The following is a 14,263-nucleotide window of genomic DNA, read 5'->3' as shown; positions in this document are numbered from 1 at the left end:
GCAAACGATAGCTCTCTCACAGGAAGCACCCAGCCTCTTCATGATTATCCACGGAGCTCCATGAATTCTGAGGTTTCTACGGCAGGGTTAGGCTATGACGTCACCCCACACATGGTGAGATCAGCACCTTGTGTATGCAAGTCAGCCTCTGGGGACTTGGCAAGCATCTCTTGGTTCTGTTCTGGGAGATCGGTGTTGGCAGAACTGATCAAGACAAGTTTTTGTACACAATAGGTTTATGAGAGAAAATAAAGCCCTACAAAGCCCTGCCTTGAAAGCTATTTTTTTTAATTCTTACCCCTCTCCCTGACCTCTTCTCTTCTCTTCTCTTCTCTTCTCTTCTCTTCTCTTCTCTTCTCTTCCCTTCTCTTCTCTTCTCTCTTTTCTTCAAATTTTATTGCTTATTTGTGAGTTTCACATCATAACACCCCAGTCCCACCTCATCTCCCCATCTCCTCATACTCACTCTCTGTCCTTGCAACCTCCCTCCCAAAACAAAATGAATGAACAACAAGATAAAGCAAAACAAAGCATAGAAAACACCTGTTTTGAAAGCCTTGGTGTGTCACAGCGTGTCCCATAGTCTACTCCTCTGTCCACACATCTTCACTTGCAAATGTTCATGTCAGTGACCTGGCTTCTTCTCAGTGTAATCTTTACTGAAACACAATCTAAGTTTTACCTCTAAATGATTCCTCAGAAGCAATTTAGACAAAATAGTGCCACGGGTCAGAAAAATTTTATCAGCATACATTTGTACATACAATATGAAATACATTATACTGGTTAACTCAGGGAAAATACCTTGCTTCCAAGGAAGAGAAGCATCTGGAGTTGTATTGTTTCTCTTTCTTGGTTTCTGCATGTTACTCTACTGCCTGCCTTTTGACTCTCTAATCACCTTACTTTGAATGGTGGGTGGAAATCTGCAGGATTTGCAGAGATCCTGGCCTCTGTCTCTGTGCGTTTACTATTTCCTTGTGGTGTCATTGTCAGAACGATGACTTTACGTATTTCCTGCACCAGAAAGCTTTCTAAGTGTTTTCTTAGCTAGCTTTTTTTATGGGATGTATGAACTGGTACTGAATGGTGGAGAGGAAGCTGTGGCAACTTTTGACAAGGTTTTGACACGAACCCGTGGACACCATGTAGACAGGTATCTGGGTTTACTCTGGGAGGGCTGGGTAACGAGAGGGAAGGGACTTTTGAGACTCGACCTGGCAAAAGCAGTTTGTTATGGAGGAAAATATGCTCATCCTGGCAGAGTACGGTTCTAACTGTAATCCTGCTTTAACCACGCAAAAGTGGGCAAGTGGCTTTCCTTCTCTGGGTCCAGGTTCTTACTCTTAGAAAGCGAGTTCGTTAGCTTAGATAATTTGTACCAGATGTGAGTTGTCTTAAAGATGAAAGAAAAATAGCAAGACAAGAAAGGTAAGAAACAGATGATCTCGGGGCTGGGGATTTAGCTCAGTGGTAGAGCGCTTACCTAGGAAGCGCAAGGCCCTGGGTTCGGTCCCCAGCTCCGAAAAAAAGAACCAAAAAAAAAAAAAAAGAAACAGATGATCTCAGAATCTCAAATATTCAGATTGATTTGACTGAGACAAGAAATCTTACACTATAAACTTGGATAAATTATTAGAATTATGTTGATGCAAGGTGAGGAACTGAACTGTACCACAGATCTCATCAGAGCTCTGGGATCTGCAATTCTGCATCTGATGCGTTCAGCCACAGGCTGCATCATCTTTCTGAAGGCTCTCTCATGTAGAAAATGGGCTTTGATACACAAGCACAGACAGAATCACTGGAGATTAAGATCCCTTCTGTTCAGGCTATGTCTCTGTAATCCCTGCCGGTCTAAAGCGAGGAGGCAAGGGAGAACGTGTGAGGTGGGGGCTGAGAAGCATGCTAGTGCGCCAGTGTGCCCTTCTGAGGGAGGATGCACGTCTGAAGAGGATGCAGTCATGTGGGCACAGCCAGAGACCCCATCCTTACCAGGCTGTAGGGAAGAATCTTATCTTAGTAATAAGCAACAGAAAACATATAGACTCTTTGGTGTTTAAAATCAGTCTCCGTGTCACTGGACTATGTTCAGGTGGTTCCTGACGGCATGGCAGAGCAGGCAGAGTGCAGAGAACACTGACTTGAAGTCTTGACACTGGTGTGAACTTGAGGCTGACCTTGGACAACTCAGTGTCTCTGAAGCTTAGTATCTTATAGCTGTGAAGTGGGAGAGGAGATAGCTGGGATGATTTCTGAAATATCTTCTAGTTCTAGGGTTAGATTCTGACTCTGCTGAATGCCACAAACTAGACTTGGCTCCAGTGGTTTGCCTAAAACACCATTGAAAACACTCTGTTCAAAGGATAATCTCCAGGCTACACGAACAGTCCCACCCCCACTGCAGTCAAATCTCTCCAGACTCCTGCCATTCCCAGGGCCACACCTCGGTCCTTGTGTGTGTCGTTCCTGTTTGCATGGCTAGCACGTCTGTTGTTCGAATTTCCTCAGCAGCCTTCCTCCTTCCTCACTTACCCCTGGAGAATCTCTGGTCTCTTCAGACATTCCTCCACAGCATGTTGTAGCATATGGTGTGCCGTATATGCCACGGCTGACGTTCACGCCCCTCCCACTGTCAGACTGCTACCGGTATTTGCTGGGAAGGGGGTCTAAGCTTTGGGTTTCTAGATAACTCCATGCATCATAAAGAAAAGCCATAAACCAACAAACCGTAAGGAGGGCACTGTTCAGAACCATGACCTACTATTTTGGGTCCTAAATCCAAATCTTTCCTTTGGGCTTCACATCATGCTGACTTATTAATACTCTGGCCCTACTGAAACTGGAGAGGGCTTCTTGTAGAAGCTTTTAGAAGCTGGTTTGTTATTATTTTTAAATAAAATTTCTGTTACATTTATTTAATTTGTGCATGTATGTGCATGTATGTACTCAGGTATGTTCAAGTTCACACATGTCATGCCATGTGCGTAGACTCCAGAGGACAACTTTAGGATCCAGCTCTCTCCTTTCATGATGCGGGTCCCTAGGATTGTCATGTGGCAGGTTCCTATACCCACTGAGCCCTAAGGATGATTTTAAAACACTGATTTTTGACCCAGTTTTTTTTAAAGCTTCTTAATAAAATCTGTAGGAGCCTGGTAAAGCTTCTGAGTTGTTTCATATCTCACACAAGGTGTATTTCACCTCAGGGAGGCGAGCAAGAGTAAATTCTCTCTGTACCAATTGATGATTAGGAACCAAGAGCAGGACACAGTTTAGAGCAGCGTTTGTCGTGGAGGAGAGCATGTCTAGCATTTGCATGGAACAAGCCTTATTTTGAAGGCTTGTTTTGGCCAGTGTACTCAGTACATGCTCTCTCCTCCGTGTCTGTGGTGGTTTGAATAAGAACGACCCCCATAGGCTCATATATTTGAACGCTTAGTCACCAGAGAGTGGCACTATTTGAAAAGGATTAGGAGGTGTGTCTTTGTTGGGGGAAGCTTGCCACTGGGGATGGGCTTTGAGGCTTCAAAACTCATGTCAGGCTCAGTGTTTGTCTGTCTGTTTGTCTGTTTGCTTCTGTCTGTCTGTCTGTCTGTTCTCTGGATGTAGCTCTCCACTGCTTCTCTGGCACCATGCCTGCCTGCCTGCCACCACACTCTGCACCATGATAACAATGGACTTGACCTCTGAAACTGGAAGCCTGCTGCCAGTGGAATGCTTTCTCTCATAAGAGTTGGCATGGCCATGTCTCTTCACAGCAATAGAGCAGTGACTAAGACAGTGTCCATGAAAATGAAAAACGCCTGCTATCGAGGTGGTGCTGCTCAGGCTGAGAACCATTGCTTTTAGAAGAAACCAGGAATCCTCCCACACAAGCACAATTTTCTGGACTAGCAAGTTTCCATCTAAGATTTTCTCAACTCTAATTGCATTGAGGATCCTAGTGTGTTTGTATGCGTGTGTGTGAGTATGTGTGTTTGTGTGAGTGTGAGTATGTGTGTTTGCGTGAATGTGAGTGTGTGTTTGTGTGAGTGTGTGTGTGTGTGTGTGTGTGTGTGTGTGTGTGTGTGTGTCAGAGGTCAAACCCAGGATTTTTTCCTCAGTCCCTCTTGACCCTATTTTCTCAGATAGCCTCTGGGCTGGCTGTCTAGTGAGCTCAAGGGATTGGTCTGCATGCCTCTGCCTCCCCAGCACTGGGACTACAAGTACACGTCACTACATTCCACTTTTATGTAGATTCTAAGGATTGAACTCAGGGTCTCATGCCTGCCTGGCAAACCCCTCTGTGACTGAACCATTTCCCCAGAAGATAAAGAGACCTTAAGTGATGCTGGCTCAAATGTTGTACACTTGGAAGTTGAGAAGGAAACCAGGTCTTTAGATTCACAGACCATTTCACATCCCAAATTAACTAAACCCACACAGACAGAAGCTGGCCTATGCAATAGCTAATCAACTTGCTGGTGAGTCCTGGGGCTACTTTACTAAGTTGGAACACACACACACACACACACACACACACACACACACACACACACACACACACAGAGAGAGAGAGAGAGAGAGAGAGAGAGAGAGAGAGAGAGAGAGAGAGAGGGAGGCACTCCAGTCCTTCCACTTTCTACTTTGGTAAAAGAGTTTGGTAGAAGGACTTAAACTTGCTGCCTAACTGAGCTGTCATGGATAACAGAAAGATGCATGATGTTTAGAGATGCAGTGATTGGAGAGAAAGGAGCCCTTTGCCACTAACTTGGATGACTATGCTCAGCTTAGATTTCTGTGGGCATAAAGTAAGAGAGATGGATTATGTAGTGGTTACAACATAGCAGTATAACAATATTTGGTAGAGACTAGATCTCTAATAAACCATCAGTGAAGACAAATTAGGAAGACCATTTTATCTGCAGAATGCTCAATGCCTGGGTCCAGTTTTTTTTTCCTCACTGATAAAACAGAAGAAACAAAGGGGAAAAACATTTCAAACAATGAAAGGGCTGTGGAGACCAGCCTGCTCACTTGTAAGTTGGCTTATTGGGTAGGAAAATTTTGCCTTTGACAAACAAGAATCAATTAATTCTAAGCATTTGTTTATTGATGAGCTGTACTGAATTATCTCTCTCTCTGTGTCTCTGTCTCTGTCTGTCTCTGTCTCTCTGTGTCTCTCTCTGTGTCTCTCTCTGTGTCTCCCTCCCTCCCTCCCTCCCTCCCTCCCTCCCTCCCTCCCTCCCAGTAAACACCCTTAAAAGCAGACCTGGTTATTCCAGGAAAAAGTACCCGTGTGCGAGCCATCAGACCCTAGGGCTCTCCCATAATTAATGTATTTGCCTTCGTGCTACTCTGTGCTTCTTCTGAATTCATAACAATAGCAATCCCTGTCACTACCATGAAAGCTGACCAAATCCTGTCAAGAAAATGACAAGTTAAAGTGCAAAAGCGACAAGAAAATAGAAGAAGACACACAACTCAATCTAAGCTTAGAGCTTATGGAGTTGCCTCAGCCCAGTGAAATCTAAGACCCGGCAGCTGACGTGTTCCCTGTCCTTTGATGGTGTCAGCATGACATAATTCTTAGGACTAGACTATCTTGGCTAGTATTACTTCCTGCGACTCACTGAGGCACTGGGAATATCAGAATAAATTGTGGTGTTCTAGGTTTGTGTCCTGTTTTATTTGTTAAAAGCTTGTACCATGAAAACATCCATTTTTTTGTTTCTTCTGTGTGTGTTTGTTTGTGGTTGTGGGGTGTGTGTGTGTGTGTGTGTGTGTGTGTGCTATGCATGCATGCATGTGCAACGTGTGGTTGTGGTGTGTGTTTGTTGTGCATGCATGCATGTGCATGTGTGTATGAGGGTGCACACATGGGTAGAGGCCAGGTTGATGTGGGGTATCTTTCTCTCTTGTTCTCTACTGAATTTGGAATTCACTGATTGGTCAGATTAGCTGGTCAGCAAGCTCTGTGGATCTCTCTTCATCCCTGTCCTCCAGCTCTGGGGTTGCAGGCAGAAGCCATCACGCTTGGCTTCTATATAGGTTCTCAGGATCCAGATTCTGGCTTTCGTGTTTGCACAGCAAATACTTTACCTATTCTCTGAACCTTCTCTTTAGCTTAGGAAATATTCATTTCTTTTTTTAAAAGAGTAATTTTACTTTATGCACATGAGCATCTTGCCTACATGTCTGTCTGTGTGCCATGTGTGTGTCTGCAGAGGTCAGAAAAAGGGAGTCGAGTTCCTCGGAACTGGAGTTAAGTTTGGTTGTGAGGCACTATTTGTGCTGTGACCTAAGCTCAGGTCCTCTCCAAGTGCCCTTAACCACACAGCCACCTCAGTAGCCCCAGATACTCATTTCTTTTCTTTTTTTTTTTGTTCTTTTTTTTCAGAGCTGGGGACCGAACCCAGGGCCTTGCGCTTCCTAGGCAAGCGCTCTACCACTGAGCTAAATCCCCAACCCAGATACTCATTTCTTGAGAGAGGGTTCACCAGCTGAGTCTATGGCCAGTAAGCATATGAATGATATCCTGAATTCAGCAGGTACTTTTGAGTGCTTCTGTGCCAGACTGTAAGACTTCAAGCACCCTTGCCATTGTGCGTCTGTGGCAGGACAAGACCACATTATTGATTATTGATTGACTGCATGCTCTACAGGCCAGTGTCAGAACTAAATCATCAATTCTCTGTCCTTTAGATATAAAAACAACCCAGAGAATTCCATTAATTAACAAACACGGAATATTGAGCTCATTTCAGCTCGGAGTAACAGCATTTCTGCTTTTTGAAAACCTAGGCCCATCCACAAAACAAACAATTTGTACTATGCAAATAGTTGACTTCCAACCGAAGGTGCCGATTGGTTAAACTAAGGTGATTTACTAGGTCAGGGTCATCTGCCTTTCGTATAATCTTTCCTTTAGTGATGTAGTTTCATGTGTGAGGAAGGCCTGAGAATGAAGGCTTGGCCGCCACCCAAGAGTGTGTCTGTCTGATCTGCTTCCCTGGCAGAGCATCTTGCAAGTCACCACCCATCTCCTTGTCACACCAAAATGGCTGAGAAAGAAAATGTCTTGCCAGAGAGTCTGATTCCTCTTAGGCAGTCTCATTTTGATTTCTTAGGGGCTCTGCTGATGGAGTATCAAAAGGACTCCCCGAGTCTTCAAGATGAACAACAGCTGTAACAAATGTAATCAAGAATTAAAGTAGGGAGGAGTAGGGTGGTGGGTAGATCTCTGAGAGGCGTTGAGGGGAAGAGTGTGGGGAAGGCGGTGAATATGATCCAGTATGTGGCCTGAGTATGTGAAATTCTCAAAGAATTAATATTCTATGTTTTTAAAGAAAGCAGTCATCTGCCGGGGGAACTTCATCTGCAGGCTTATCTTGTACATTATCTGAGCTCCCTGTTGGCCTAGTGTTGAAAGAGGAGAATGGCTAAGAATCAAATGTGGCCATGGCTGTACATGAAAGCTCTCCTACTTGAGGCAGGAATAGCAGCAAACAAAGTACAGGGATAGATGCTAGGCTTGGGGGTCCATGCTAGCTGCATCCTTGAGTTCTACTGACCACCCACACAGATTTCACTAGAGAATCACATTACAAATGCTCCTATTGAAGGCCAGGATACTTAATGCAGCCTCAAGAATCCAGTTGAAGTAATAGATTTGTACCTTTCTTTTGGTTTAATCAATGCATGAGATAGGGTCATCTTTGTTCACACTTGTGAGATGGGTTGACGCTCATTTCATTAGTAATAAAGTGTTTCTTTTAAATTAATCCTTCTCGCCGTCTGCACTGAGGAAAACCCTTCTTTGTTTCTGAATCTCTAACACCATAGCAGTTTTCTTTGAGACACTAAGACCCTTTAGTTAATGACATTTTTTTTCCTGAGAGGGAAATGTTCAGGTTCAAATAAACTAAACTATAAGCAATGCACAGTTTCTATTAATAGAACTTAACTAATGGGAAATTTTAACAATCAAAATTTTAAATGCAACATTCTGCTTTTTAAACAAAAATAAAGGTAAAGATGAAATGTATTATTATTATTATTATTATTATTATTATTATTAAATATTTAAAATACATGCAGAAGCCATTCCACCTGAACTACCCTGTTTGGGCACTGGCTCTATCATATTTGTAAGTAATGATCAACCATTGTATTCAACCACGCGCCTTAAAAGTACTCTCGCCTCGCTGTTCTTCAGTCTTCCCACACTGTCTGGGGCAGTGATGGAAATCCCATGAATGTTTTACAGATGAGAGAAGGGAGTCTAGGGAGGGTGTGTATGGCACCAACTGGCACCTGTACTCCTGGTTTAAGCCCCCTATTACTCCCCGGCTTATCACAACGTGCTTGCTAAGACAAGACAGACACACATGACTATGTGCTTGAACTGTGGACAAGAGTAAGGTTACTTCTAGTTTGGAACTCAGGAAACCAAACCAAACCACCCACCCCATTCACAGAGTTTATGGGAAGCAAACTCCTGAGGTTACCAGCTCCTCACAGCTGACAGGGAGCTCCTTGCTGGCTGGACTTCTGCCCATCTTTGGGACTAGAGACACAGTAGGCACAAGTATTCTTTTCTCCTTTCTGGTCAGAAGCTTCAAAGAGAGTCTTAAATCATTAATTTCTCTCAATGCCTAGTTCTTTGTTGCTGTGAGGTTTTGTTTATTTGTTTTGTTTTTGTTTTTGCACTTTCTAACTTTCTAAGTGGCGCTCTCTAACAGACCTTCTGACAAGATAATTACTTGTCACCTATGGTCGATGAGCACTTGAAATATGAGATACTGACTTATAAATATTTTAGTTACAGGGTGACTTTAAATGGGTCTATGTAGCTCTTGACCACCATACTGGATAGAGAGGTTCCATATGATTTAAGATTATGGCTCATAGGACCCAGAACACAGCGCCAGTGGCGTCTTTAGGTTTGTGGGGTTATTTAATGTGAATGTAATATGAGTTATGCCTTAACTAAGCCTCAGGAGGGGCTGAGGCAAATTGTTGGCAATGGCATTAAGAAGACATTTGGGGATCTCTGAGGAATGGCTAACAACAAATGGAGGATCCATTTGCATTTCAGTGCCATTTGGATTGAATTTGAATTTCTAAACTGGAGCAAGACAGCACCATCAATTCGCTGTAAAAATGTCTACTCACCAGGGCTACAGGAATCCAAAGAATGAAGATGAGATTTTACTACAGGCTGTTAAAAGAATCAAGGAGAAGTGAATGAGCTGTCAGAGTCTGCTGGAGTGGCCAGCAACCTCAGGACTACCTCTGATGAAGCTCAGTACTTAGGAGAATTGGGGAGACCCCAAGAAATAATAGATGAAAGGACTTAGCATCGTGACTAACCTGTGGGAAGCATTTTATAAACACTGGCACAATTTAGTGATTTGTATTTCTTCCTAGATTATTTTAGAGCCTCTTTTCAAGTCCGTTTGAAGCATGGAGAATCGCTTAGTGTCATCAGTTTTGGGGAAATGGTGCCGTTGGACTGGGTCAGGGAAAGGTTAGATAACCAGGGAATACTGAGGACAGCCACAGCACCATCCCTGTTTATGAACTGCTTCATGGGAAACATGTCACCAAAGACTGACTGTGTGTTCCAGGGACACTGAGGCCGAAGACACTGGAGTGGAACCAGAAGAGGAAAAAGGTGAGAGAAATAACTGTCTATATGTTAGGCATCTGTGCTGTGTCGTGACACTGATGTCCCATGAAAGGTGACAAGAGGCACTGTGCATAAGCATTTTAGGCCCTGTGGGTGAGTGAGAAGGGTACTGGCTCTGGAACACATTTGCAGGATGCAGATACTAACTTCAATTAAGTGACTGGGAAGAATGAGATCCCTGGGTTCCCACATTGTGCTTTCTGTAAAACAGTGTTGCCGAACATACACGTTCACCACCATTCTAGCCCCAATACAGCAGCACAAATCTAGAACGAAGGCATATCTGAGTTCCCAGACGCACTGTCCTACTCTTCTGGTTCTTGTCCTTCCAGGAAAGCCTGCTGGTTTAGCATCCAACCTGTTTCTGTAAACCTGGAGCTCAAGTCGCGTGAACAGTTGTAGCAAGCACAAGACAGTTGGCAGGGCGGGGGTGAGTGACAGCGGGTGGGTGAGCAGAGTAAAGAAGAAATGATTGGAGAGAGAATGGAGTGTGTGAAGGAGAAAGCAGCCCTCCCTTGTCATTTACTGTATCTCCACGTCTCATCACGGCTGCTGAAAGTTACATGCATGAATAAGATCACCAAAGTGACTTGGACATGGGAGCTAAGCAGAACACAGAGTGAATGCAATTTCTGGACTCAAGACCTCTAACCTCAGATTTTCCATCTGCGTTAAGGGTTGGCGTGAGGTTTAAATGAGATGGCATTGTCTAGCAGACTGTAGGTACTCAGTAAATAGTCTCTTACCAACCCCCCACCATTGCCTCAGCCCCTTTTTCATCTTACCCATGGGATGCTAGTTAAAGAAACAAACCTACACCATATTAAAATTTGCGTTTGGAGGATGCAAAATCCACACAGTGGTAAGAGAAGTGTAAAGAGAGAAAAGTCATAACCCAAGCCCCAATCCATCTCCTTTTTAGTTAATTCACTTTTTTTTCTGTAGCCTTACAGTTCTCTGGTTCCTAAAAGCTACAGAAGTGTTTATCAGGACAGCATCCTTAACGGCCTTTTCAACACATTATGAACTGGACGGCTCAGAGCAGGCAGAATGAGAGATCATCTAAGCCATATCCTGGAACGGCAGGTCCCCCTTCTTTTTCTACCCAGACATGCTGTGAATGTCCACAGAAAGTCTGGGAAAGCAGAGGATCCTCGCTTGTTTTCTTGGTAAACGTGAGACAATGCCCTTTTGGTGTTAGATCTCATTTGCAGGGAAAGCTGGCCAGCCAGCGCGGATGCCACCAGTACCCAGATATTTACCTCGCAGCACACAACTTTCAGCACCACGGACAGAGACACAGCATCTGGTCTTTGGCTCCCCTGCTCTCTCAGCCCGGAGGGAGGCAGGTTATCCTCTCAACCCTTAGCTACTCTGGCCAGTCACTGCCTCTGCCATCCATGCGAACATCCTTTGAGCCTCTGGTCTCAAGCTCTCAATGAACCGAGTTTTACACGTAGCGGAATCACTACCAAGAACAGGAGACAGCCGTGCTGTTCCCACCTTCCCTCATCTTTTCTCTGTCAGTCATTTGACAGCTTCTACCTTACTGTTTGATCGTGATGTAAAATGCACACTTGGCGGGGGAGGAGGGGTGACTCAGTGGAGACAGGAGGCTCGGGGCCACGGCACCCTACTCTGGCCCTCAGAATTCGTGGGAAATTGAATTACTTTGGGGCTGGGGAAAAGACCATGCTAAAGAGGCGAAGCAGTGCGGGCTAAGAGTCCTCTCGAGAGCCTCGGGCTCTAGGCAGGAACCTACCCGGATACCTCTCCCGTCACATCCTCCTCGCCGCACAGTCTCCCGGTTGGCCGGGGACAGATGCCCCTCGTGGCGCACCAGCCTAGTCGGGGCGCCGGGCTCTCCTGTAGTCCCTTTGAAGAGTTTTGCTCTGGTAAAAAGGACAGATTGATGTCCCCGCCTTCCTCTGGGACTGCAGCCCGGAAAACACCTCTCCTTTTTCCAAGGGCTCAGTCCCAGACCGAGAGCCCAGTTGCCCCATCAGGTGCATGCATAGGCTTGGAGGACAGGATGGGCCCCGCGACTGCGGAGACCCGGGAGGCCACACTGCTCCCAGCATCTTAGCCTCGAGCTCCCGCCGCGGCGGAGGCTGCGCCAGCCCGCGCTCCACCTGCCAGCTCCCGCGCGTCCCTACATCGCGGACGTTACCGGGGCCCCATTCCCAGCGGGAGCCCCCGCGACCCTGACCTCGCTCCTTCTTTTTTCCAGGGATCCCCTTCCCGTAGGTCGCCCTCAACCTCCGCGCCATGTTCCCGCTTCCTGCCTGCGGGTGTCTGGAGCTCCGTGGTTCATCACAGTCGCGGGGGTCCGGCTGGGAAGAGAGGGGCCGCAGAGGGGGCACAGACTGTGGTGAAGGGGGCATCCACTCACCAGAGGGGCTGGAGGTGATGGTCTGGATTGGATGCTAATGTCCGGCGGTCTGCACTTACAGCTGAGATGGAGGCGGTGGTGGTGATAAAGGAAGGCAGGAGGCAGCGGCTGCTGCTGAATCGCTCCTCAATTATTCAGATCGAAACCCCTCCGCACCCCTCCCGCGCCTGCCAGTCTGCTCTCCAGCTTGCCTATCTCCGCCTCCTTGTCATCACGTGGCTAATCCAGCCCCTTCCATTACTGAGTCCTAGCATCACTCCCCCCACCCCCTCCCCGGGTCTGTCACTCACTACACCTCACCCGCCTTCCTGAACTTCCAGGTGCGGCCTCCAGCCTCCTATCTCTTCCACTGCTGGGGGCAGAGGAGCCCCTGCGGGCAGTTCTATGCCCTGGGAAAGCAGGGTGGGGTAGGACTCTGCAGTGTCGCTGTTTGGGATGACTTCTGCCAGCAGCTCCACATCTCCTGGATTCAGCTACCCAGCTAGGCCTGCTTCCTGCCCCTTGGAACCTACCCCTTACTCCCAATACACACATCCTTGAAGAGGCCTTGGTACTTTTAACTGTCTTCCCCTATCTCAACGTTACTGAAAACAAGGGCTGGGGAGATTTCTCTCTCAGCTCTCAAAGAAGACAAGACCAGAAGCTCAAACAGATGAAGCTCATTTTAGAGTCCACAGCATTTCATGGATTTGAGGTTTCTGAAGACCTACAAGGATTTTCAATCTGTGACCTTGTAGCATTTAGCTTCTTGCTTTCCTTCCCTTGTCTGTGAAATGAACATCTCCTAGGACCTGTAGAGAGAGTTGACATGTTCTTGAAGTTGCCTAGCTCCGTGCTGGACACACGCAGAGATCAGGAAATGACTCTTTCTCTTGCCTCTATTAAAACAACAATAAGTTTCAGAAAGCAAGAAGCATGTTATGTGTGTATCGAAGGACTGGAGATATATTTTGGAACAGAAAAGGGGTCCCCTATGAGGTCAGGTTAGATAGTGATTCGGGCTAAGTGCTCAGAGGAGATTCATACAGCTTTAATTTACACTGGTTCCTTAAAGTGGGTGTCCCGGAAACATCTATCTCAGAACAATATAGACTAGCTAGGTGTGGTGGCATGCACCGTTAATCCCAACATTTTGGAAACAGAGGCAGGAGGACTTCTGTGACTTCTAAGCCAGCCTTAACTACATAGCAAGTTCCAGACTGGAGGATGGGGGAAAGGGGATGGTGAGGTGAAATGTTCGCAAGTGCTTCACACATGCGCGAAGGCGCCAAAAAGTAAATGAAAAGGATTTACAAAATTAAAAAATATTCCAACCCAGCTAGGGCTATGCTATAAGATCTGTCACAAACAAACAAAGACTCGATGGTCCTAGTACATCTAACCGCATTAAGTGAAACAATCATTTAACATATATTGAGCAGACTGATTTGAAGCAAGGTACCTTCATAAATTCTTAGACCCTTGTCAAAGCCCTTAAAAACATGGGAGTTGATGACATGTAAACCTCTTTCATTAGAGAGAAAAGTTACTAAGCTTGTTGTGTTCAGGGAGATTACTGGCTGGCTGCTGTCTTTTCATGCAGGGCAAGTTCACATCTAAGCTGAGGAGGGTTTCCCTTTGTCTATCCACTCATGGCCAGGACAGTCTGGGTCCATCCACCTACTTCAGGCTCTTCACTGCTTTGGGTCTACGGGAGCCTTCTTGAGCCATCGTGATGACTTAAGATTCTAACTAGGTGTTCATAGTATTTCTGACTTCTTCAGGTCCTACAAGTTTGTGAGATGTAGCAGAAAAAGGGTAAAGTGGAAAAGTCAGAATTTGGGATGCTGAAGCAGGCTCTTGAGGGCACTCACGTGATCCTTGACTGATCTCCCGAGGCTTCTGAGCTTTATCTTAAAAATGGGCAGAGAATGTCTACTCTCTGAGACAGTTGTGTTGTTCAGATGGGCTAATCACTAGCCTATGAGAATCTATAGTGGTAAAACATAAACAAATACATAGTAATACTGCGGCCTGCAGGAAGTGTTGCCGAGTCTTAGTCTGGGTGCATTATGTGTTTAGGAGAGGGAAGCTGGGGTTTGTCAGGGAAAGCGACTGAGAAGTCTCCATGTCTGTAAGTTTACAAGTGTGTCTGAAACTCAAGGGCTGTGCAGGCCTAAGAGATTAGTACCACTCTCCTTTGAGATGGATTTTTT

At 45.8% G+C, this 14,263-nt stretch overlaps 1 protein-coding gene across 1 annotated transcript in view; it reads right to left on the bottom strand.

Annotated features, from left to right (window-relative positions):
• The window catches only part of Slc7a14 (solute carrier family 7, member 14), a 106,030-nt gene extending 93,820 nt beyond the window's left edge, over positions 1–12,210 (bottom strand). Inside the window, exon 1 of the mRNA NM_001134615.1 lies at positions 12,069–12,210. The gene's annotated coding sequence lies outside the window, so the exon portion shown is untranslated. The remainder of the gene's footprint in view (positions 1–12,068) is intronic.
• Positions 12,211–14,263: the final 2,053 nt, after the last annotated feature.

This window comes from Rattus norvegicus, chromosome 2 (assembly GCF_036323735.1).
Source record: "Rattus norvegicus strain BN/NHsdMcwi chromosome 2, GRCr8, whole genome shotgun sequence".
In the NCBI taxonomy this organism is placed as follows: Eukaryota; Metazoa; Chordata; class Mammalia; order Rodentia; family Muridae; genus Rattus; species Rattus norvegicus.
This window is presented reverse-complemented; position numbering and strand designations above follow the sequence as displayed.